General features: G+C 42.9%; 1 protein-coding gene and 1 long non-coding RNA gene across 2 annotated transcripts in view; one reads left to right on the top strand and one right to left on the bottom strand.

Moving 5' to 3' along the window:
* KLHL32 (kelch like family member 32) overlaps positions 1 to 27,782 on the bottom strand; it is a 316,085-nt gene that overhangs the window by 67,222 nt on the left and 221,081 nt on the right. The gene's annotated exons all lie outside the window — the stretch shown is intronic.
* On the top strand, positions 88 to 26,879 carry LOC120998207. Its single transcript, XR_005778316.1, has 3 exons — positions 88 to 204; positions 22,657 to 22,667; positions 26,868 to 26,879. It is a non-coding gene; the product is annotated as an uncharacterized LOC120998207 (long non-coding RNA).

Raw genomic sequence — 27,782 nt, 5'->3', positions numbered from 1 at the left:
GAATCCCATTGTCAGTTTACTGCTACTGTGAGGAAAAGTTATCTTCCGGTAAAATAGTAGATTATTCGAATTTGTATAACATAATCACAGCTCTATTTTTCTCTCAAAAGGCCTAGATAAAGATGCCCACAGAAGAGCATTGCACTTATCAGTGTAATGTGTGATGCTGTAATTGAGTCACTCATCCCCCTTCCCTCTCTGGTTGTGGTGAATGGTTTCACTGAGACCATGTGTGTGATGCTAAAAGTCCAAACAAAGGAGGACATTAAAGACGAAGGACAGGAAATAGTAGAATACATGAAATGATAAAAAAAATGATCAAAATCATGCACCTGCTTTTGTTACAAAAAAACTAGAGGTGGGACGATGAATCCGTCGAATCCACGAATCCCTCGAATCTTGTTGGATTCGTGGGATTCATGGACTCGAATCCCGACGTAATTTTGTAAAATTTTAATCCGACGAATCCCGCGACGTGATATGGCGATTTGGCCAACCCAAAAATGCTGCAATTAGTTTATCTAACGATACACGGCCGCAGGCAGCATGGGTGCGTGACGTAGTGAGTGACGCGTCGCCCGCCCGTCCTCCCGGCCTGGCTCCTTCCTCCTCTCTGCTACAGAACTTGTTGTAAGTAATACAGCTGGATTACAAATGATTATTATATTTTAACAATGCAGGTTAGATAAGATTGTACTACAGTGAACGGGGCCAGTGCAATAGAATACAGGCTACTGCACCGGTCCCCGCTGTCTTTCCTAATCCAGATGCCGGCCCCCAGCCCCTGTATTGGAGGTCATTCACACTGCAGGGACACTGTTATGGGGGGATCTGTGGATGGCAAATAGCATAAAATGCCATATATGTGTCATCCACAGATCCCCCCCATCACAGTGCCATCCAGAGATCCCCCATAACAGTGCCATCCAGAGATCCCCCATAACAGTGCCATCCAGAGATCCCCCATAACAGTGCTATCCAGAGATCCCCATAACAGTGCAATCCAGAGATCCCCCATAACAGTGCCATCCACAGATCCCACATAACAGTGCCATCCACAGATCCCTCATAACAGTGCCATCCACAGATACCACATAACAGTGCTATCCACAGATCCCCCATAACAGTGCTATCCACAGATCCCCCCCATAGCAGTGACATCCACAGATCCCACCCATAAGTGTTTGGATCACTTTGTTTCTTACACCATTCACACAATTCTTATGTACAGGATTCGTAGGATTCGAGGTTTGAAAGATTCAATATATTCGAGAACCTTTTCGGATTCAGATTCGGATTCGAAAAAAATTGGATTCGTCCCACCTCTAAAAAAAACATTACATAGAATATTCACATTTAAGCTGTTAAGGGTCTATTCACACGTCCGTTGTTCTGGGTCCGCATCCATTCCACAATTTTGGCGGAATGGATGTGGACCCATTCATTTCAATGGGGCTGCAAAAGATGCGGCCCGCAAAAAAGATAGAGCATGTCCTATTCTTGTTCACAATTGCGGAAAAGAATAGGCATTTCTATCATAGGGCCAGCAATGTGTGCTCCACAACATGCGTAACGCACACGGCTGGTATTGGTGTCTTGCCGATCCGCAATTTGCGGACCGCAAACTACTTACGGATGTCTGAATAGACCCTAAGGCCTCTTGCATATAAACGTTTTTTTTTTCAGTTTACGTTCCGTTTTTTGCTTTCCGTATACAGACCATATACGGAACCATTCATTTCAATGGATCCGCAAAAAAAAAGGAAGGTACTCCGTATGTCTTCCATTTACGTATTTCCGTTCCATTCGAAGATAGAACATGTCCTATTATTGTCCGCATAACGGACAAGGATAGTACTGTTCTATCAGGGGCCAGTTGTTCCGTTCCGCAAAAAACAGACACGCGGACATCATCCGTATTTTTTGCGGATCCATTTTTTGCCATAAGACTCTAATTTGCCATGAGGCTATATTTAGGGTTTCAAATTATAACTTTAACATTTGGAACCTTCAAATTTCCTAACAACCCGGCTTCCCCCAAAAAATAGATGGCACAGGTGCTGCACTATGGCACTACTGCAGTATATGATACCGATCTTACTGGAGCAACTAGTGAGTTCATAAAAGTTTTCCAGGCAGACAATTAATATAGGCCACGGGGTACCTACAGGATGTTGTACAACTTCTAATAGCGTATTGCTACCACCATGCTAGATATGATATTAGGTTAATACAATTACTGGGTATCAAACCGCAAAGACTCACAGCAAGATGTTTATTTGAGTTTAAATACAACGGGCAACTGAAAAAATTGCAGATGGCAGTAATGTATCCTACATTATGAAAATAAAAGAGAAATGTGGGATTCGTAAGTAACCACACACCATTGTTTCTTTAATCTATGTGAGAGAAAAATAAAATATAATTGGCACCCGCTACGTTTTTCTTCTTCTCGTGGAAGAAAAAAAAAAGAATAAAAAAATGGAACTAGAAAGGCTGCTGTGAAGGTCACTGAGCGATAGAACTTCCTTAGGGCAGTGAATAAATTAAATCCAGTGGAGAGAAAAAAGAACTAAAATGTGATTTCCAGAGTGTAAAGCACAAAGTCTAAATGACAGTGATTGGCAGGCAAACTATATCCATGCAATATAGAAGACCGCACGTTCTCATTTACCTCAGTGTAGGCAGCGAGCGCCCATTAAACATCCGTCTGATGCCCAAATTAACCTTCTTGGCAAACTGAAAGAGGCACAAACTATCATAATCAACCTTTCATTATCACAGCAGCCTCTAGTTAAAGGGTCAGAATAATTGTGCCATCAGAGCACTGATTGTTTTCAATCAACAGAAGGCTCGAGTGACAGCTCAGTGATAGAGTAGTTTGATGAAACCGCACCAAGCCTAATCAGAGCAGATGAAAGGAAAGCATGATTGGTGCAAATGAACAGTCGTCCCTCTCTTTTTTCATTTACAATGTGAAATTACTCTTAAAATCATGACTCCCCCACATCCTCCCTGTATGAGGACCTCTAGACAAATCTTTGACATGTTATGAGTTTTGACACAACAGACTTATAGGTATAGTTATCTCCTATAGATGGAAGTGGATGTGTTGCCTAATTTCGACAAATATGTGTTGCCTAATTTCGACAAATGAGTGCGGATTTGCCGCATGTAGCCTAACGTCTTATTGTCATCCTATTAAAAGAACGTTTGTCGCTCCTTACATCGTGTGGTGAGGTGAGAAGGAAGCAGGACGTAAATTAGTGATTCATTGAAATACAGTGACGTTAGATATTGATCTATGGCACTCAGTGGAGGTGTGCGAGGCACACGCTACTGTATATATATATATATATATATATATATATATATAGAGTATGTGGATGGGGTAATGCTTGGAAACAGGAAGACATTGCTGACATTGCATCGAAAAAAAACTGACTACAACAAATCTGAAGCTTATTAGCAAACATTATGTATATATACCATGCTTTTATTTAGTTAGCAAAATATCAATTATGCAGAAATCCTATGACAGATAAGATTGAATTTGATCGTCTTCACAAATGGACCAAAGGCCACTTTAGACGGCCTGATGTTCTGGCAGATTGTCACTAATGAGCGTTTGTACGATAGTGATATTCATTAGCAATAAGCGGCCAGGGTTAAGGCGCCACTGTGTACCCATTGAACGAGCGAAAAGCTTGTTCATCAGGTAATAGGATTGTTGGTGCAGACTAAATCATCATTGGCCGGCAATCTAAACAGCAACTAATGATTCTGTATGGGGACGAGCGATGGGATTAGCGATTGCTCCTCCCCATACTGTAGAGGTGATCGCTGCATGTAAATGTAGCAGTCTCCTTCACTGACGAGCAGGTGGTTGTCGGGAAGGAACGCTTCCTTCACAATAATTGTCTGCTCAATTGAGCAGTATATAAGGGTACCTAAAGGGGCTGTGCAAGAAGGGGGGAGGGTTTGGGCATACCCCTCCACTTGGCTGGACTTGTAGTAAAGGAAAGATTACTTCTCTGCTTCCTGGTGCTAGGGGTGCACCACCTATGAGGCCAGTTAAGGCAATCGCCTCAGGCAGCACCAGGTAGGGGCAAGAGGGGGGGGAGACGAAAGGCCTGTTTAAGTTTTCGCCTCAGGCAGCAGAAAGGCTAGGTGCACCGCTGCCCGGCGCCTGCTCCCCACTCCTTCTCCACACCTGTGATGCTCCACTGGGCTCCTTTGATGCCAACATCCAGTTTGACATTGCCACAGCCAATCACTGGCTACCCTTACATCATGACAAATGGTCACATGACACAAGGGAATGCAGTCTCCGCAGCGGCCAGTGATTGGCTGCAGTGATGTCAAACCAGATGTTGACATCAAGGGAGCCCAGTGGAACAGGCCAGGAGGAAAAGGAGCAGGGAGCCAGTGCTGGGAAGCAAGTATTGTAAGTCACCTTTGCAGGTTGGGTCAAGTGGGGGGTTACCCCCTATTCGTTGATAACCCCTTTAAGGCTGTAAGGGATCTTAATAGTACACAATGGCAACAGATTCTTAAAAATATGAACTGCATAATTCAATTTACCATCTCTCATAGACAGTACTATACTTCAACCTTACTTTATAAAATTGAAACAAACTATTCGGCGCTGCGAGAAGCGACTTCCCGACCTTCGCCGCAGTACTATGGTGCGCTGATCGGGCGGGTGCAGGAACTGCGCTCACCCGATCAGCTGCAGGGGACCGGCTGTTCCCGTTAGCCGGATTCCTGCTGTATGCGCCGGCATTGGTGTAAATACTGATGCCGGCACATTAACCCTCACTATGCCGCGGTCAACGTTGACCGCGGCATGTGCGGGGTGTGTGGAGGGAGGAAGCTCCCTCCCCTTCCCCATCTGGTACCAGCGCTGCTGTGACAGGGACCCGATGGCAGGGAAGACTACCCGATGCCTTCCACAGGCATCAGGGATGCCTTCCATGTTAGCCTGTGAGATCCAGTCCCCTGGATCTCACAGGCAGGAAGGCTGTAAGTGTATTACAGTGTGTAATACACTTACAGCCAATGCATTACAATAGAGAAGTATTGTAATGCATTGTACAGGGGATCAGACCCCCAAAAGTCATGGAAAAATAAAAAGTAAAAAAAAGTTAAAATAAAGTTTCGCATAATAAAGAAAAATAAAAGATGCAAGTAAAAAAAAAAAGCATTCTTTGCCCATAATTAATAAAAAAAAGAAAAGTAGATATATTTGGTATTGTCAGGTCCCTATCGACTGGCTCTATAAAAATATTACATGAACCAGGTGAATGCAGTAAAAAAAAAAAAAACAACTGTGCCAAAAAAGCCATTTTTGGCCACCTTCCGTTACAAAAAGTGTAATACCAAGCAATCGAAGGTACCAATCAAACCGTCATCTCATCCTACAAAAAATAAGACCCTACCTAAGACAATCGCCCAAAAAAATAAAAAAATATGGCTCTCAGAAAATGGCAACACAAAAACAAGATTTAATTCTGTTTAAAAGTGCACACGACTGTATGTGTTTTGGATGACGTCCGTATGGCATCCGTTTTTTGCGGCTCCATTGTAACAATGCCTATCCTAGTCCGCAAAACGGACAAGAATAGGACATGTTATATTTTTTTTCCGGGGCTACAGAACAGACACACGGTGTGCTGTCCGCATTTTTTGCTGACCCATTAAAATCAATGGGTCCACATCCTATCCGCAAAAAAAACTGAACAGCCTGTTGCTTGGCCCGCCCTGTAAGCCTCTTACGTCATCCAGTGTACTGGCCGATATCCCGCCCGCGCATGCGCACTGCATGGAATGATGCTGCTGCCCCCAATGGTCATCACAGTGCGCATGCGCCGGCGGGATATCGGCCAGTACACTGAATGACATAAGAGGCTTACAGGGCGGACCAAGCAACAGGCTGGGGAGGGGTTATGTGAGAAGAAGGCAGAGCGGCCTGGGCACTTACAGCCCGAACGCCGCCCCTGGGCACTTGCGAGCCCTCATTTACATATGAATAAAACTCAGTTTTTGCCCCTGGTGAACATCCAGACAAAAAGACAAATGTACCATTTGACTGATCTATAGTTATGCTACAGTGCTATGTAAGTGGTCCAAAGTTAGGAACATATTGAGGAAATGGAAGACCACAGGATCAGTTCAAGTTAAGGCTCGAAGTGGCAGACCAAGAAAAATCTCAGATAGACAGAAGCAACAAATGGTGAGAACAGTCAGAGTCAACCCACAGACCAGCACCAAAGACCTACAACATCATCTTGCTGCAGATGGAGTCATTGTGCATCGTTCAACCATGCGAGAGTAATGCAGAGGAAGCCTTTTCTCCGCCCACAGCACAAAAAGTGCCGCTTGAGGTGGGCTAAAGCACATTTGGACATGCCAGCTTCCTTTTGGAATAAGGTGCTGTGGACTGATGAAACTAAAATTTAGTTATTTGGCCATCACAAGGGCGTTATGCATGGAGGAAAAAGAACACAGCATTCCAAGAAAAACACCTGCTACCTACAGTAAAATATGGTGGTGGTTCCATCATGCTGTGGGGCTGTGTGCCCAGTGCAGGTACTGGGAATCTTGTCAAAGTTGAGGGACGCCTGGATTCCACTCAGTATCAGCAGATTCTGGAGACCAATGTCCAGGAATCAGTGACAAAGCTGAAGCTGTGACGGGGCTGGATCTTTCAACAAGACAACGACCCCTAAACATTGCTCAAAATCCACTAAGGCATTTATGCAGAGGAACAAGTACAACGTTCTGGAATGGCCATCTCAGTCCCCAGACCTGAATATAATTGAAAATCTGTGGTGTGACTTAAAGAGAGCTGTCCATGCTAGGAAGCCATCAAACCTGAATGAACTAAAGATGTTTTGTAAAGAGGAATGGTCCAAAATACCTTCAACCAGAATCCAGACTCTCATTGGAACCTACACGAAGCGTTTAGAGGCTATCATTTCTGCAATAGGAGGATCTACTAAATATTGATTTCATTTCTTTTTTGTGGTGCCCAAATTTATGCACCTGCCAAATTTTGTTTAAACAATTATAGCACACTTTCTGTAAATCCAATAAACTTCATTTCACTTCTCAAATATCACTGTGTGTGTCTCCTATATGATATATTTAACTGACATTTTTTTTATCGTAACAACCAACGATTTATACAGGAAAATCATGACGAGTAACAAGGTTGCCCAAACTTTCGCATCCCACTGTAGCTGGCTTCATTGAACCCAAAAAAACAATGGCAGTAAAAAAAATACGCAACAAAACATATTTACTTCCACTAGCGATTGTCAGTTATCTACCCCTGTGCTACTACCACTGGCTCTGTACTGAGTGACACCACTGAAGCTCCACTGGAGATAGAGCGGTGATGCTGACTACCAAGAGAATATGGTACTAAGCTTCCACTTGAAGCGCATAGCTTGCATAAACCATTCATTAGGATGTCTGGAGAACTGCTTAGAAGGGTTTTCTGTTTTACAAAATATACATTCAAATATCTTATTTCTAAGTTCAACATCAATAGATGGGGGTCACTTCATTAAGAAAAAAAAATAAAAATCACAGAACCCATACTGAATCCACTTGAATAAAATGACTTGTCACTGACTCTATTGATGACAAATAATATAAAAGTTACCATCACTTAAAAAATATATTAGCATCCTATACAACAATGTGTCATGTTTTATACTTGTGGGCTAACTGCATAGTCATTCTAAGGCCTCCTGCACATGACCGTAGGTGCCCCGTGCCGTGCGGCGGACCGCATATGCGGATCCGCAATACAAGGGCGTCGTTCCGTGGGCATTCCGCATCACGGATGTGGACTCATTCACTTTAATAGGTCCGCAAATCCGGAGATGCGGAATGGTGCAGAACGGAAGCACAGAACGGAACTCTACGGAAGCACTACAGAGTGGTTCTGTGGGGTTTCGTCCCGTACTTCCGTTCCGCAAAAAGATAGAACATGTCCTATCTTTTTGCGGAACGGGCGGATCGCGGACCCATTAAAGTGAGTGGGTCCACAATCCGCTACGGCTGCCCCACCGTCGGTGTTTGTGCAATGCGGCCCGCAATGTGCTGGAGGCCTAATAGAGTCATTCCTCAAAAGAGGAGAAAAGCTGTGAAGAAAATGACAGAATAGAGCTGGCAATAGGAAAGAAATGCTATCCCTATTTACTAGCTTGCTTGGTAGACAGATCTATAACTTTCCAGTCCTCTCATCCAGATTCATATTATTATTAGATTTTTAGTACTGAAAGTTCACTTCCACACTACCATCTACACTTTACTAACTATAAGTCTTACAACTTATGGAGCAGACATGCCACCATGTTATGTCCTGATTCTACGATTAGTGTTTTACCATCTCCAAGGTTCTTTGCTTCATCAATGATGCACTATTGTCTTTATCAGGGTCAGACTGGCCCACCGGTGGGCCCACTGACATTGTCACCTGACCTTGCTGGGTGTCAGTACTGTGCTGCCTCTTCACCCTCTTCCTCTGCAATAATGCAAGTGACAGAGAGTGAAGACAGTCATAAGAATTTACTGCTGTCCGGGGTCAAGGGTGGCTAAGTAGAAAAATACCCCCTCCAGGACTCCACTATCACCCACCCCCACAGACAATAGCGCCTCCCTACACACCCAGTAAGCAAATGGGTGGTGGGGAGGGGGGCCTCCTCTCACACAGTTTAATGTTAAGTAACATCTAGTACATTATCTTTACTCAGAGAGCTATTACTGTGTTATCTGTGGTGTTACATAGGACTGCAGGTAACATCTACAACATTATCTTTACTCAGAGTTATTACTCTGTTATCTATGGTATTACATAGGACTGCCGGTCACATCTACTACATTATCTGTACTCAGAGTTATCACTGTGTTATCTGTGGTGTTACATAGGACTGCAGGTGACATCTACTACATTATCTGTAATCAGAGAGTTATCACCGTGTTGTCTATGGGGTTCACTGTTTGGTTATATCACAACAATCCGTATAAAAAAGAACATTGATTCCAGCTCACCAATAATCGCACGTGCAGCAGAGAAGCCAGGTGGACTTCGTGGTACAAAGCTTAAAATGAGGAATTTCCAGCACGTAGTTGAATGGAATATTGCACAGTCTTTATTTCATATCCAAAAGGTACATACAGTGTAGTGGACACAGACCTCCAACATCTCCCATCAAACCGACATGTTTCAAGCCAGTAGGCTCTTAATCATGATCTGAGAACTGCCCAAGTCAGAGCGCATTTGTAGAATCCCACCCCCCAATCAGGTGCAGAAGCACAGGTGACCGGGATTGGAGTCAAGCAATAGCTCGGACTAGGGCAGCTCCTACTCAAAAAAACCATTAACATAAGATACCGCAAGTGAAAAAAAATACATATAGAATAGAAAATCCTTAAAAGAAAATATGCGCTTAGGGCCCTTGCACAAAATACCATGCATAGGTAACAATGCAAAAGCAATAGAGGGAGTAAAATAACCCACCTAAAAAAACGCATGGTGTGCATGTGTCATATTATTTAAATTGCAGAGCAGGAGAAAAAAAGAGCAATACTACATAGGAGTAAAAGAATGAACGGAAACATTTCCAAAGATAAAAAGAAAATCATTCTCTGTAAACTCCAAAGTAACATCCGACGCAAATGGTAACAATAAGGCCTCATGCACACGACCGTTGTGTGCATCCGCGGCCGTTGTTCCGTTTTCCGGTTTTTTTCGCGGACCCCATTGACTTTCAATGGGTCCATGGAAAAATCTGAAAATGCACCGTTTTGCAGCCGCATCCGTGATCCGTGCTTCCTGTCCGTCAAAAAAATAGGACCTGTCCTATTTTTTTGACGGACAACGGTTCACGGACCTATTCAAGTCAATGGGTCCGTGAAAAAACACGGATGCACACAAGATTGGCATCCGCGTCCGTGGTCCGTGGCCGTAGGCTACTTTCACACAGACGGATCCGCAGATCCGTCTGCATAAAAGCTTTTTCAGAGCTGAGTTTTCACTTTGTGAAAACTCAGATCCGACAGTATATTTTAACACAGAGGAGTTCCCATAGTGATGGGGACGCTTCTAGTTAGAATATACTTTGAACTGTGTACATGACTGCCCCCTGCTGCCTGGCAGCACCCGATCTCTTACAAGGGGGCTGTGATCCGCACAATTAACCCCTCAGGTGCTGCACCTGAGGGGTTAATTTTGCGTATCATAGCCCCCTCTAAGAGATCGTGTGCTGCCAGGCAGTAGGGGGCACACCCCCCTCCCTCCCCAGTTTTAAATTCATTGATGGCCAGTGCGGCCTCCCCTCCCTCCCCTGTAGTACTGTAGATTCATTGGTGGCCAGTGCGGCCCCCCCCTCCCTCCCCTGTAGTACTGTAGATTCATTGGTGGCCAGTGCGGCCCCCCTTCCTCCCCCTCCTAATTAAAATCTCCCCCCCTATCATTGGTGGCAGCGGAGAGTTCCGATCGGAGTCCCAGTTTAATCGCTGGGGCTCCGATCGGTAACCATGGCAACGCTTCTGCAGTCCTGGTTGCCATGGTTACTTAGCAATTTTTAGAAGCATTATACTTACCTGCGAGGCTGCGATGTCTGTGTCCGGCCGGGCGCTCCTCCTACTGGTAAGTGACAGGTCTGTGCTATAAGCAATGCGCCGCACAGACCTTTCACTTACCAGTAGGAGGAGCGCCCGGCCGGTCACAGACATCGCAGCTCGCAGGTAAGTATAATGCTTCTAAAAATTGCTAAGTAACCATGGCAACCAGGACTGCAGTAGCGTCATGGTTGCCATGGTTACCGATCGGAGCCCCAGCGATTAAACTGGGACTCCGATCGGAACTCTCCGCTGCCACCAATGATAGGGGGGGAGATTATAATTAGGAGGGGGATCGAGGGGGGGGCCCACTGGCCACCAATGAATCTACAGTACTACAGGGGAGGGAGGGGGGGCCCACTGGCCACTAATGAATCTACAGTAATACAGGGGAGGGAGGGGGGCCCACTGGCCACCAATGAATCTACAGTAATACAGGGGAGGGATGGGGGGCCCACTGGCCACCAATGAATCTACAGTAATACAGGGGAGGGATGGGGGGCCCACTGGCCATCAATGAATTTAAAACTGGGGAGGGAGGGGGGTGTGCCCCCTCCTGCCTGGCAGCACATGATCTCTTACAGGGGGCTATGATACGCACAATTAACCCCTCAGGACCTGAGGGGTTAATTGTGCGTATCATAGCCCCCTGTAAGAGATCGGATGCTGCCAGGCAGCAGGGGGCAGTCATGTACACAGTTCAAAGTATATTCTAACTTGAAGCGTCCCCATCACTATGGGAACGCCTCTGTGTTAGAATATACTGTCGGATATGAGTTTTCACGATCTAACTCAAATCCGATGGTATATTCTAACATAGAGGCGTTCCCATGGTGATGGGGACGCTTCAAGTTAAAATATACCATCGGATTGGAGAAAACTCCGATCCGATGGTATAATAGGGACTCCTGACTTACATTGAAAGTCAATGGGGGACGGATCCGTTTGCAATTGCACCATATTGTGTCAACGTCAAACGGACTTTTTTTTCATGTCCGTGGATCCTCCAAAAATCAAGGAAGACCCACGGACGAAAGAACGGTCACGGATCACGGACCTACGGACCCCGTTTTTTGCGGACCTTAAAAAAAAAGTCCTTGTGCATGAGGCCTAATAATGATGATACACAGAACTGTAGGTGACATCTATTACATTATCTGTACCCAGTTATCACTGTGTTACCTGTGAAGTTACATAAGACTGCCGGTCACATCTACTACATTATCTGTACTCAGAGTTATCACTGTGTTATCTGTGGTGTTACATAGGACTGCAGGTGACATCTACTACATTATCTGTACTCAGAGTTATCACTGTGTTATCTGTGAAGTTACATAAGACTGCCGGTCACATCTACTACATTATCTGTACTCAGAGTTATCACTGTGTTATCTGTGGTGTTACATAGGACTGCAGGTGACATATACTACATTATCTGTACTCAGAGAGTTATCACTGTGTTATCTGTGGTGTTACATAGGATTGCAGGTAACATCTACTACATTATCTGTATTCAGACAGTTATCACTGTGTTATCTGTAGTGTTACATAGGACTGCAGGTGACATCTACTACATTATCTGTAATCAGAGAGTTATCACTGTGTTGTCTATGGGGTTCACTGTTTGGTTATATCACAAGATTGCTTTACTAATGTATCACAAATGTATCAGTCTTTCTGTATATTAGTAACCAAAGTACCGGCTGTGCCCCCTGTAGTAACCAATGATGCCACATGTGCAGAATAGCCAATTGTGATGTTGGCATAGTGGCCCATCACAGGGATGGAAGACAGAGCCCAGGCTATTTATACTTGGAGTTCTTGCTGCTGCGTGGGGCTATCATTGTGGCTGGCAAAGTCTACCACTTATGCTCTTGTACTGTCACTTACCCCTCCTCATTTGCCATGGGTTATGTTAAAGGAAAAACTAATTGGAGGGAATTTAGCACACACTGTACTCCAGAATTCTGGCTTCAAAAACTTGCAAAATAGAGACTGTGCTACTATTTGGGTCCTTTACGCAAAATTTGGTGACTTTTCAAATTCATACCACTCACTCAATAAAATAAAATAATGGATGGTAAAGTGGGTGTGGTTTGCTAAACTAATGAATTTCACTCCAGATTTACGACTAAGACTTTTTAAAAAGTTGCAAAAAAGTTGCAAACTCACTCCAGCACAAGGGTGGTGTAGAAAAACTGGACTAGACAGAAGTATTAAGTTTAAAGAAGCAACAAATTTAACAAGCACCATGCGACATTTGGAGAAAAGTACTCCAATGTAGACTACTGCAAAACTAACTTCAGATATTACCCTTATAATACATTGTCCCCATTGAGACAATTATATTAACATACCTTTGGATCAGAAATTTGGAAATGTATCAACGTAGCTAGCAAATGAATGAATTAGGACAGTACTTTCTCTCCTACCGCTAGCTACTTTGTATGATTGTGAAGTCAGTTGGTCCTCCATTGCATAGGTTGAACTGTTGAATAGGGAACTAATACATTTGAAGGACCCTTGCTAGTCACCAAGAGTGAACAATTGCTACAAAGAACTTCTCTCACCGTGGAGGTGTCTACATGGACAGCCCATTGATTTCAATGGGGACTGTATAGTACTTTAATTCACATGTAATGGAACTGCTGGGGGATTGAACATAGCTGACAGTTTCCTCCACTCATGGATCCCCAATGATTAGTCCATTATTAGAGAACCTTTTCAATGAAAAGCCAAAGTGGACAATCCCTTTAATAAATTATTAAAATCAGAACGACATTTTTAAATAGTTTCACTGTGATAAAAAAACATTGTAATTTGTACAACCCTGTAGTGCAGTGAATCTACCATTTCCACATTAGTTAATATCCTTTAAGGCTAAACTGCCAGGAAAGTGATCTTTTATAAGATAGGTTAACCGAAGCTTAACACTTTAAGACACCATATTCATTTAAGACCGAGTCTGTTACATTAGTGCTGCAGGAGGTCGTACCCATGGTCCTAACCATGCAAACTTCAATATCCTGACTACCAGGCTCTGATTGCAAAACTCCATTCCCAACATACTTTAGCAGCACTAGGCTGGCGGGATACGAGAACACACTGCAGGGGCTGATTAAGAGAATGTCAGGCTCAGTAATATCAATCCATGAACATTCATACATCTGCTCCTTCCCTATTCTTTGCACTCATGCCCTATCTTATTTTGATTTTCGGAGAACTCTGCTCAGCATACTTCTTGTAGAGAACACCTGTTGGCTTGACAACTAGCACATTTTAAAGATGTACAAATAAAGGTCAGGTACATACATGAACCGGATTTACAGGCATTAAAATGTGGTTCTAGCAGCAGGTTTTACATTACTTGAGATCATCGGAAACTTCATTGGAAAACCTGGGAACACGTTGTTTTTATAAATGGGATGAAGAACAAGAATAGATGCATATCTGGAGAACATATGCCACTGTACATTTCCTTCACTGTTTATAGGTGTCAGGCTTGGAGCAGACATCTACTTTAGAAGGATCTCTTTGTGGTTCTTTTAAACTTTTTTGAATATTGTATGACAGATTCACCCACCTAGTCCCACAATTTGTGTACCTGCTACACTAAGAAATCCTACTGTCTGCATGACTGCATGACAAAGTCATTATTCAATCCCACTTTTAGCAGACCACCAAATGTATCAAATATTGTCATGCATTTCAAATCTGTAAGAGCTTTTCCCCCAAAAAAAGTCTGTTTAAGAAAGACTCAAAGGCAATACATTTTTCGACCCATGTACACCAGTAAACTGGCATCAAAACATTACGAGTTGCTTGCATACATTTTGTGACTTTTTGGGGGTTTAGAACCCCATCCTCCATTTTTCTAGTGGGAAGTGGGCATTGGTGCTGGCCCTAGCTGACTCCACACATTTATTATACACTCATCAACACTGAAATTGCAACACTAAGAAGGAAAATGTGTGGAATTATGGAAATCAGAGGATCGATAGACATGTTAATGATACTAAAATGTTAAAAATGCAAACAAAATATGCAAAACATCTTGATTTATTCAGTATCGAGTAAGAGCGCCACACACAGTAATACATGCACTTGCACACTTTGGCATGCTATCAATGACATTATTCATGGTTGTCTGAGGGATGTTTTGCCATGCTGAATGCATTTGGTCATGCAAATCATCAATATCTGTTGCTGGCAGCTCCCTTTGCAATTGCCAAACAATGATGTCCCAGATGTGCTTGATGGGAGATGAGTTCAGAGACACTTCAGACCATGGTAGTATGTTTAGACCATGCAGGCTGCTCACAGTAGCATAAGCAACATGTAGCCTAGCATTGTCCGGTTGAAAAATGGCTTCTGGGACACTTTGGAGAACTGGTTGTATCGCTGGTTCTATGACCAAATCAATTTAACACCAAGCTGTTAGTGTGCCTCAAATGAAGACTAGAGGGGTCTGACTAACATACATTATGCCACCTCACACCAGAATCCCAGGAGTAGGACGGGTGTGACGTTCCGTTGTAAAGCCTCTCTATGGTGTTGTCTATATGGTTTCCAGACCAATCTGTGGCTATCATTGTGTCTGAGACAAAAGCGCGACTCGTCGCTGAAGTGGACATGCCTTCATTCCAGCCTCCATGATAGCCTTTCAGCGAGGTGTCATGAGGTCAATGGAACAAGGGGCTCATAGACCAATGCAATGCAAATGCCTTCTGATGGTTTGTATAGACACTGTTCTCTGCCCTAGGCTTCAGATGTGATGTCCAATTTCACTTGCAGTACATGCAATGGATCTCTATGTACAATTCTTCTAATCAGATGATCTATCAGTGCAGAGACTTGCCTCTGTGCACCTCTTGATGCCATTGCAGTTCATCAATGTTCTCCCAACCACTGGGACACGCAACACTGAAAAGTGCTGACATCTCAGCCAAGGCACATAGCGATCTGCCAGAGAGATAAACCAAGGTCTCTCAGTTCAAGGATTCTGTCATTCTCAGTTTTCAACAAGTGACGATAATTGGCATGTCAATGAACAGGAGACATCACAGAATCATCTGTCATGACTCAATCTAATTTTTGAGATCTTATGTGATTAAAAACTTTGCTTTCAATCTGGCTTTTATGACCCTCCCACATGTCATAGATTGGAGCTAGGTGCTTGACATTTGATCATCTGCAGTTCTTAACGACACCTAAATCCTGAATTTACACAACCTTACGGATTGTCCTTCTTGGTGTATATTCCCCATTTTGGCACACAGAACTGCACCAAAATTAAGAGACATGCATCAGACGCCAGTGTGGGGTAGATTAAAGATTAAAACCGGTGTGTAAAACAAAGGTCAAAATGTGTCACAACATTCATGGTCAGATCAAGGTTAGTAAAGACCCTCAGAAAAATGTTAATTGATGAGGACCCCTTCCCCAGTAGCAGTGTAAATTGTGAGGTTTAATTACAACAAATCCTTTGTTCATTCAAGGAATAGGCAGAATCAGAGATATCTAACAACTACTTTTCCTTAACCCTCGGTATCATTAAAGGGATATTCTTGCCTTAAACATTTATGGCATATCCATAGCACATGCAATAATGGTCTTAAAGATGTCAGTCTCTCCTCTGCAACTTATACTTTTCTTCAGAACGAAGGTCCCCTGACCACAGTTTTGCCTGTTATACACCAGGGAACTGGCAAAAATTATAAGGGAAATCTACACCAGATTCACATTTTGGCACAAAAAACTGCAACAAAAATAAGAGATATGCACCTCTTAATAATTGTGGTGTATCAGACACCAGTGGGGGATAGATTAGGACTGGTGTGTAAAAGACTGTCGACCAAAGCCTTGTACACAGGTGTAGGGCAGGATCATGACCAATGGGGAGTGGACACTTGGCGCCCTGGGATTTGTTAGCAGGCACATAAAAGGTGGCCTCCCAGGTCGGTCAGTGCCCACTGTTATCCTTCCTTATCCAGGTGCAGGTCAGTACTGCTAGCTACTAACTGAAAATTGCTGGGACTCCGTCCTTTCCAGTGGGATCCAGGACCCGGGACTTTCCGTGACGCATCCGTTTACCTGGCAAGGTGCACAGAGACTTATGCACGGATCGGGACTACTCCTGGCTTTCCTTCGTTTTTTGTTTGCCTGATATTTGCCCAGTGAAGTTTACCTGGACTTTGTTTATTTTGTTAATAAACCCCTTTGACTTCATCCTCACTGGTCTGTTTCGTTGGTTCCTTGCATTACAAGTAGAGTGTGGCATAGCTCTGTATTGTCTCAGGCAGGGATCAGCAACCTTCGGCACTCCAGCTGCTGTGAAACTACAGCTCCCAGTATGCAAACATGCTTGGTTGCTCTTCTAACTCCCATAGAAGTGAATGAAGCATTCTGGGAGTTGTAGTTTCTGAACAGCTGGAGTGCGGGAGGTTGCTGATCCCTGGTCTAAGGAATCTTTATAACTCTTGTTGTAAATCCTTGGTGGCAATCTGAAGAATTTTCTTAATCGATTGCATGAACCGTTTCACTTCGCCATTGGACTGAGGCCAGTAAGGAGTTATTTTTCTATGGGTGAAGCCAAGATAAGTTGCAAAAGACGGAAGTCTGCACTACTGAAAAGGTGGCCCATTATCAGTCTTTACTGTTTCAGGTATACCATAGGCAGAGACGGTTTTGTCCAGATGTGATATAGCAGCTCTTCTACAGGTTGTTCAAATAGGTTCAATGTCTGGAAACCTAGAAAAAACATTCATGACGACCAGTATACTGTATAGGAATGATCTGGCAAAGTGCAGAAATCCACAATAACAGCAGTCCATGGACTTTCTGGCAATGGTGACATTTGTAATGGTGCATGCCTATGGTCAACAGTAGTTACTTTACAAGGTATACATGTTTCAATGATTGCTTCCACCCTTTTGTCATGTCCTGGAAACCATACCTTCTCCCTAAGCAATTGCTTGGTTTTAAACACACCTTGATGAGCCTCGTGAGCCAGATCAAACACTTTGTTCCAAAATTTCTGAGATATTACCAGCGATTGTCACACAACAGTAGATCTGAGTCAGACACGAAGAGGAAATGTCTTGCATTAAAGAAAGTCTGCAAGTACGCTGTTTGATCAAGTGACTCAAGGCGGGTCTCAGCAAGAAAAGATCTCTAGTTCTTAGACCGAACTGTGTCAATAACTAACTGAAATTGGGGGTCAGACTCCACTGGTTGTTTGATTTCTTCGATAGTCATTGCTCTTGGTACAGAATGTGCAACAACAAAATGTACATGTTCCTCAGCTATAACAGTTGCTGGCATGTCATCTGTGGGAGATTGAGGTGATGGGTGCCTCGAAAAATAGTATGCAGGGTTCCCAGCAGCTGCCTCATATCTCAAACGAAAGTGGTAATTCTATAGGCAGTGTAACCAGCGTTTGAGTCATGGGGAGGCTTTGAAGAATGTTTGCTGAAGATCAGAATAAATGATTTATGGTAACTTACCACTGTGAATTGATGACCAAAAAGGTAAAGATGGAAATGAAGGCATCCCCACACAACAGCAAGAGCTTCCCTCTCAGTTCATGAATAGGCTGTTCTGTCTGTGTTAAGGCCTTGCTTGCATAGGAGAATGTAGAAATGGTGCCAGTTTTGGACATGTGAGATAAAATAGCACCAAGCTATGTAGACTTTAGAGGGTCAAAATAGGCCATGACTGTGTCACTACTCAGACTGGACTTCAGTGTGTCAAATGCTGTTTAATGTTCAATAGTCCATGACCAAGGAGTATTTTTTTGCTGAGCTGTTGCAGAGATTCAGAAACAGTAGCCAGATTAGGTCGACAGTATGTGACCAGTCCTAGAAAGCTCCCAATGTCTGAGACATTTTGAGGCTAGCTGGCAGGATTTATAGCAGCTATTTTCTGAGCATCAGCTGAAACACCATTTGCAGAAAAAATATAGGCAAAAAAGTTTAAGGACTTTTGGTTGAACTCACACTTTTGATAGATTTATAGTTAAATTGCAGGTTTGCAGTTTCTGAAATAATTGTTCTAAATGAATGTCATGTTCCTCTTGAGTTGTGACAAATATAAGGATGTCATCACTGACTCTAGGAATTCCTGAAAGACCCTGCCTGACAACAAAATTTCAGCAACCAATAAAATACAGAAGTTCAGCCTCTTGAATCTTCGCAGACCCACACGAGTGCTAAAAGTAGTAATATATCTGGAGTCTGGGTGCAACCGAACCTGAGGATAGCCAGATTTTAGATCAATTTTAGAAAATATTTTTGCACCATTTAGGTCTGTGAGAATGTCATCAATAGTAGGTGTGATGTGCCTTTCTCTTTGAACAGCTCGATTGGCATGTTGCATATCCAGACATAATCTGATTTTACCAGGCTCCTTAGGTTTAGGTGCAACAACGATTGGGGAGACCCAAGTTGGGCCTTCCACATGTTCAATAACATCAGATGCTTCTAGGTCTTAAAGTTCTTGCTCCACGAGCTTGCAGACATCGAATAGGATGCGACTGTGAGACTGAACTGAGGGTTGCACTGACTGATCAATGTGCAATTTTACTTGAAAGTCCTTCAGTTTACCCAGGCCTGTTGAGGATATTTCTCACAGTGTTTTGAACAGAATAATTTTTTACGCTGTTTACAAGGCTTAGAGATACTGTACTACTGTAGCTGAGCAGTGTGTCTGCAGAGCACCCCACTACATAAAAAGTGCCAATGATGGATTTCCCATGAGATGCAACTTCTGACTAAAATTTGCCACACAGGGGTAAGGCAGTAGCTAAACTATAAGGAAACATTTTTAGTTTAGTACTTTGCAAAGTAGGTTTATTCTGAAGCTAATTATAGATGCCCCTGTATCAACCAGCGCTTCCACAGGACTGCCATTTATTAAGATGACTTGTTTGGGATTGGTAATTGCATGCACACTCTGAGAACTGACTTCAGTCACTGAAAATAAGTAGGTGCTGTTGGTCTCGTCTGTAGGTTTCACTGACTAAACTGCCTGAACTTTCTATGACATGGGTTGTTTAGCAGGGTGAGGAGATTGTGATTTACATCTGCAAACTTTGGCAAAGTGATTTTGTTTTACACAGTTACGGCAATTTACTTCATTTGCTGGGCAGGGCTTCTGGTGAGCATAAGAACCTCCACAGTTGTAGCAGGTTGCAGCCTGAGCGTGAGACACGTGTGGCTTCTGTGTGAGCTACAGAAGATAGCTGCTCTGGCATACAGCCTATGGTCTCTATAAGTTCAGCTTGTTTTTCTGCTGCATCATTAATACGTGCAGTCTCCAGCAACATTGCTAAAGTCATAGTTGGATCTCCGAGTGCTTGCCTCCTTAACTTGATAAAATACATCCTTATATTATTTGCATTTCAATTTTCTTGTCTACATTTGCAAAATCACAGTTAGCTGCATGATATTCATCAATGCTTTCTGCTGCTGCCTGCTTTGATTGTCTAAGCCTAAGCTTGAAAATTTCAACAACATCACATTGGGGACCTCCATTCTAGAGAAAGATGCAGGTCCCAGAGGTGGAATCCGCAAGTATACAAAATTAATGGTATATCCTGATGATGGGAATAACCTCTAAAGTGCCTGCTTTAGCACCATATTTCTTTTAGTTTCTATTTTTTCTATTCTTTCTTCTTATAATAGAAGTTTGTTTTCCACCCACTTTTCTTAAAAGACATTGATAAAATAATACGAATCCCAAGACTGGTTACAAAAATCATAGATAAAACATAACAAGAAACATATTTTGTTATCGAAACATTTATATGTCTCAAAGAAACACTCCCACAAATATTTTTATTTTCAGGACTGTTAAAAACATGCATGATGTAAATTGTAGTGAAGGCAATCTTCCAAATGGTGGCTGTAGTTGTGAATTATCCACTCTCTTGTGTTCCTCAGCTGTTTCATGTGTCACTGACACTGACTGACACGGCGTCAACCATGTGGACAGGAAGTCATTTTCTCCATTCATTCCTATGGTACTTACATTGAGATTCTCATGGACATGAACAAAGAAACTGACTTTCTGTCCACACAAAAGATGCTGTGTCAGTTGGAGAGACACACCTAAGGACCAAAAGGGAGTGGATAACTCACAAATACAGCCACTGGCAAGAAGATTACCTTCTCTACAATTTACATTTCATCACTAAGAGTGCTTCTTTAAAAGTTTAAATAAGATTCTGGATGAAAAGTGTTTTTAATAAGTAACTGAACGTGAGAATAATGCGGCACAATGTGAAATTATTTGGAGGAAAGATCAAAAGCAATGTCAAAAAATCGTATTTTACTTAAGGAGTAGTAGATGCTTGGAACACACTTCCAGCATTATTGGTTGGAAACTCAAAAGATTAATTTAACCCCTTAACATATAATGCCATACAAGTATGGCATTATGTGCCTGAATTTGTATGGTGCGGGCTACTGCGGTGACCCCACTCCATACGAGGTTGGTGGCAGCTGTATCATACAGCAGGCACCTCGCCCCAATGATGGGGAATGTCGATCGTGGGGAACCCCATCATTTAACTCCTCGCAGATCGTGGCATCTGTGAAGTAAGGCAGAGGGATGCGGAGAAATTGTGGGCTCCAATTGGTTACCATGGCAGCCTGATCGCTTCTGAAACTTCCCAGGCCTGCCATGGTAAGCTTTCTGCTAAGCTGTGCATGAGGAATAGCTCAGCATGAAGAGTGTCAAAATCCTATTCACCCTAATAGATCTTTTGGAACTGAGCTGCCATCAGATACAGGGGGACCGCACCAAGTGGCAGGACACATCAGAAGGCAGGTGGGCACAGATGGGGGGGGGGGGCACAAAGTGGACACATAGCTCATCTCACATAAAACAAGCCCTCCAAAAAACTCCATAGAAGAAACATTTTAAAAGTTATGGTTCTCAGTACATGGCTACACAAAAGCAAATAATTTTTCTTCATTTGTGTAAAAGTGGTAAAACATATAAAACATATATCAATTTGGTATCACTCTAATTGTTTCAATCGACAGAATATAGGGCACATTTCTTAAACTGCATGATGAACACCGTAAAAAATAAAATGCAGAATGAATTGGCTGTAGCACCAAAGGTTTTAGCATATTTTACTATGCAAAGTGACATTTCTAGAAACTTTAAGTGACCTAACAATGAAGATTTTAATTAGTAACTGAAAAGGGGGAACATTAATCACCAATATTTATGAAAATATCAATAATTAATATTCATAAATAGGAGGAGCCATCTAGTGATAACTCCGCCTATTTATGCCTTTATATAATAACAACAATACTTTCGCTATGCTTCACACTGATCACTACGCTAGCTGCATGCGCCTTACTAACTAACTATCGCCAATAACTACACGTTACACAGATAGTTACAAGTAACAGTATTTATTACTAACAATACACTACGCACACAGTACACTACAATACAGCACTAAATATACAATCCTAAACTACACTACACATTCCCAATTCCACCCATCAACTAACTATACAGTTCACACATACAATATTAACAGCCCACCCATCTAGTTCTATACTATCCCTATGGGGTACGCCGAGGGTTAACGGTGGCCTTACAGGGGTGTAAGCCGACCACAAACACAAAGGGTTAACAATGGGGATAATATCAGAACTGTACAGCAATGCAGGGGCTAAATACCCTGCGAGTGTACAGTGAGGGGGGGTGTGTGGCAGGGTTTAAGCAGGGGTTACCACCAGGGGTTAATCAGGGTAGGGAAAGGGTATATCAGGGGTTTCAGGGGCAAGGGTCAGATCATGGGCCAGGGTGCAGGGACCAGGGTCCATCAGGGGTTACCAGCACACAGGGAGCAGGGTAAACCAAGGGTTAAAAGCCTGGCAGGGAAAGGGTTAATCGTTGGTGGGATAGGGGTTGAATCAGGGCCCAAGGTGCACATCAGGGACACAAATATAGGGGTTACAGGACCAGGGGTGATATGTGAGGGGTAGGTAGGGGCTACACGGGTATACTTAGGCCTTTTAGCGTTCCCGGTGGTCATCATGGAGCTGCTCTCTCCCATGTGTGTCTGATTCTAGTCTGGTTGCAAGAGGCCGCACCTCTGTCCGATTTGGGGTTTTATAGCCCAAAAGAAACCCCCTCCTCCTTCCTCAGGCATGTGACATCATAGTGTGCCTTAGTTTAGCCATGGGGCAGAAAACAGGTTTTTGATGTCTCTGGTTAGAAGGTCCCCTCACAAACGGTGCCAAAGAGTCTGATTGCTTTGGGCCTGAACAAAAGGGGACTAGATGCTAATCAGCTGTTATCCTACAGGCTATCAGCACAAGTTTTTCTCTAAACAACTCTGTTGATAACAGTTGGAATTGCATATATACATATATATATATATCCACAGATGCTTGGGGCCCATCTATACAAAACCGGGGGTATGAATGGGCAGCAATAAGCCCACATACATACTGTCATGCTGACATAAGTGTATATACATAGACACGTGTGCAAATACATACACACATATCTATATATACACACACCCTCGCATATATCTGGGGCATCACATACAGGGGACATGCATATGTCCCCACTTGCCATACAGGGCCAATATATACACGGTCATACAGGAAATATATACTAACTATAAGGGGGCACATATATATACTAATATAAGGGGGATTATAAGGGGGCACAGCTTCCAGGGACCACATATTTCCCACAGGGGCCACCATGAGCCCCTGGGGATCACCATGGGCAGACGTGCGCAGATACTGGGCACATCTGCGCACATCACCCCATGATGCGGTGGTTAATGTATGCATATATATACCATACATGCCCGCACGTGTTTGCAGGCATGCATGGATATATATGCATACGTCTCAACCCTTCCTCAACAATCCCCCTGTTGTCGGAATTTCGACAATATCTTGTAATGTTTGGCAATTAGTATAAAAGAAAGTGAGAATTCTGCAACCTACTTATCCTAAATTACCAACCCTTCTGTTGGCAAATTGTATGTTTTGTGTTGATATCTTTATAATTTACATTAAAAACATAGAATAGAAATTTATCAAAGACAATGAGTATTTTACTGAAAATAGTCAGTAACGAACTATCCAGCAATTTAATGAGATTCTGCAGCTCTGTCTTCAGCCTGTCCATCATGTACTGCTGATATAAAACACCCTGACACTAATCCTCAGTTCTCCCCAATCTTTACCTCTGTTGCATATTAGATTCATCCATGGTATATTGCATTACTAGTATAACCTTTGCAAGAAATGATGAACTGGGTTGCACTTCTGGCAATAAAACAGGACTAAATTTGATTATTTTCTATTGTGTTTTCTGAAGGGGAATTACTTATTTACTAAGATAAAGCAAAATAGAGCTTTATTGCTTTCTGAGCGCTGTTTCAAAGTGGTTGATATTTATGGTCACAGTTAATTTATTTCCAATGACCATTAATAAAAAAGTAAACCCTCCAGCAAAAAAAGGCTAAGCATAATAGTATTAGTAACCCTCAGAGAGTCAGCAATGATAACTAATAAGCAGACACTGTAAAGAAGGCTGTCACTCAAAAAAAACTATATATATGTGTGTGTGTGTATATATATATATATATATATATATATATATATATATATATACACACACAGGTGAAACTCGAAAAATTAGAATATCGTGCAAAGTTAATTTATTTCAGTAATGCAACTTAAAAAGGTGAAACTAATATATGAGATACATTACATGCAAAGTGAGATATTTCAAGCCTTTATTTGTTATAATTTGGATGATAATGGCTCACAGCTTATGAAACCCCAAAGTCACAATTTTGAGGTACCCTTTGCTCAGGGGGTATGGATTAATTAGCTGACTAGAGTGTGACACTTTGAGCCTAGAATATTGAACCTTTTCACAAAATTCAAATTTTAAGCTGCATGAATGCAATTCCTTTTAATTTGCATTACTGAAATAAATGGACTTTTGCACGATATTATAATTTTTCGAGTTTCACCTGTATATATATATATATATATATATATATATATATATATATACACTGCTCAAAAAAATAAAGGGAACACAAAAATAACACATCCTAGATCTGAATTAATTAAATATTCTTCTGAAATACTTTGTTCTTTACATAGTTGAATGTGCTGACAACAAAATCACACAAAAAGAAAAAAATGGAAATCAAATTTTTTAACCCATGGAGGTCTGGATTTGGAGTCCCACTCAAAATTAAAGTGGAAAAACACACTACAGGCTGATCCAACTTTGATGTAATGTCCTTAAAACAAGTCAAAATGAGGCTCAGTAGTGTGTGTGGCCTCCACGTGCCTGTATGACCTCCCTACAACGCCTGTGCATGCTCCTGATGAGGTGGCGGACGGTCTCCTGAGGGATCTCCTCCCAGACCTGGACTAAAGCATCTGCCAACTCCTGGACAGTCTGTGGTGCAACGTGACGTTGGTGGATAGAGCGAGACATGATGTCCCAGATGTGCTCAATTGGATTCAGGTCTGGGAAATGGGCGGGAACGGGCGGGCCAGTCCATAGCATCAATGCCTTCGTCTTGCAGGAATTGCTGACACACTCCAGCCACATGAGGTCTAGCAGTGTCTTGCATTAGGAGGAACCCAGGGCCAACCACACCAGCATATGGTCTCACAAGGGGTCTGAGGATCTCATCTCGGTACCTAATGGCAGTCAAGCTACCTCTGGCGAGCACATGGAGGGCTGTGCGGCCCTCCAAAGAAATGCCATCCCACACCATTACTGACCCAATACCAAATTGGTCATGCTGGAGGATGTTGCAGGCAGCAGAACGTTCTCCACGGCGTCTCCAGACTCACGTCTGTCACATGTGCTCAGTGTGAACCTGCTTTCATCTGTGAAGAGCACAGGGCGCCAGTGGCGAATTTGCCAATCTTGGTGTTCTCTGACAAATGCCAAACGTCCTGCACGGTGTTGGGCTGTAAGCACAACCCCCACCTGTGGACGTCGGGCCCTCATATCACCCTCATGGAGTCTGTTTCTGACCGTTTAAGCAGACACATGCACATTTGTGGCCTGCTGGAGGTCATTTTGCAGGGCTCTGGCAGTGCTCCTCCTGTTCCTCCTTGCACAAAGGCGGAGGTAGCGGTCCTGCTGCTGGGTTGTTGCCCTCCTACGGCCCCCTCCACGTCTTCTGATGTACTGGCCTGTCTCCTGGTAGCGCCTCCATGCTCTGGACACTACGCTGACAGACACAGCAAACCTTCTTGCCACAGCTCGCATTGATGTGCCATCCTGGATAAGCTGCACTACATGAGCCACTTGTGTGGGTTGTAGACTCCGTCTCATGCTACCACTAGAGTGAAAGCACCGCCAGCATTCAAAAGTGACCAAAACATCAGCCAGGAAGCATAGGAACTGAGAAATGGTCTGTGGTCACCACCTGCAGAACCACTCCTTTATTGGGGGTGTCTTGCTAATTGCCTATAATTTACACCTGTTGTCTATCCCATTTGCACAACAGCATGTGAAATTGATTGTCACTCAGTGTTGCTTCCTAAGTGGACAGTTTGATTTCACAGAAGTGTGATTGACTTGGAGTTACATTGTGTTGTTTAAGTGTTCCCTTTATTTTTTTGAGCAGTGTATATATATATACAGTACAGACCAAAAGTTTGGACTTCTCATTCAAAGAGTTTTCTTTATTTTCATGACTATGAAGGCATCAAAAATATGAATTAACACATGTGGAATTATATACATAACAAACAAGTGTGAAACAACTGAAAATATGTCATATTCTAGGTTCTTCAATGTAGCCACCTTTTGCTTGGATTACTTCTTTGCACACTCTTGGCATTCTCTTGATGAGCTTCAAGAGGTAGTCCCCTGAAATGGTCTTCCAACAGTCTTGAAGGAGTTCCCAGAGATGCTTAGCACTTGTTGGCCCTTTTGCCTTCACTCTGAGGTCCAGCTCACCCCAAACCATCTCGATTAGGTTCAGGTCCGGTGACTGTGGAGGCCAGGTCATCTGGCGCAGCACCCCATCACTCTCCTTCATGGTCAAATAGCCCTTACTTTCAAAGTTTTCCCAATTTTTCGGCTGACTGACTGACCTTAATTTCTTAAAGTAATGATGGCCACTCGTTTTTCTTTACTTAGCTGCTTTTTTCTTGCCATAATACAAATTCTAACAGTCTATTCAGTAGGACTATCAGCTGTGTATCCACCTGACTTCTCCTCAACACAACTGATGGTCCCAACCCCATTTATAAGGCAAGAAATCCCACTTATTAAACCTGACAGGGCACACCTGTGAAGTGAAAACCATTTCAGGGGACTACCTCTTGAAGCTCATCAAGAGAATGCCAAGAGTGTGCAAAGCAGTAATCCAAGCAAAAGGTGGCTACTTTGAAGAACCTAGAATATGACATATTTTCAGTTGTTTCACATTCGTTTGTTATGTATATAATTCCACATGCCAAGAGTGTGCAAAGCAGTAATCCAAGCAAAAGGTGGCTACTTTGAAGAACCTAGAATATGACATATTTTCAGTTGTTTCACATTCGTTTGTTATGTATATAATTCCACATGTGTTAATATATTGTTTTGATGCCTTCAGTGTGAATCTACAATTTTCATAGTCATGAAAATAAAGAAAACTCTTTGAATGAGAAGCTGTGTCCAAACTTTTGGTCTGTACTGTATATATATACTGTATATATATATTTATATATATTTATATATAGCCATTTTCCCTCCCCGGTGTCCTGTGACTCGTTGGTGTTACAAGGTCCCAGTTGTGAATGGGGAGCAGTTGTGTTAAAATTGGTGTTATCACTGTCACACTGTCTCATACTGGTCATTGGAAGTTCAACATGGCACCTCATGGCAAAGAACTCTCTGAGAATCCATCTGCTGCTATCCTCTTCCAGATGGACCCAGCCGTCGGGTCCGTTCTGTCCCTGAAGGCTGTGGGCTGCTTTACAGCTTTGCCTCTCCTGTTGTGTCTGTAGAGTGTGCACGCTCTCCATTTAACTCTTAAAGGGCCAGCACACTGACTAAATTTCACCATCCTATGGCCGGTAGTCCTGGGGTACTTCAGGCACCTTCCCCTGTGG

Source organism: Bufo bufo, chromosome 4 (genome assembly GCF_905171765.1).
Source record: "Bufo bufo chromosome 4, aBufBuf1.1, whole genome shotgun sequence".
In the NCBI taxonomy this organism is placed as follows: Eukaryota; Metazoa; Chordata; class Amphibia; order Anura; family Bufonidae; genus Bufo; species Bufo bufo.
The sequence above is the reverse complement of the archived record's forward strand: the minus strand, read 5'-3'. Positions and strand labels throughout refer to the sequence as shown.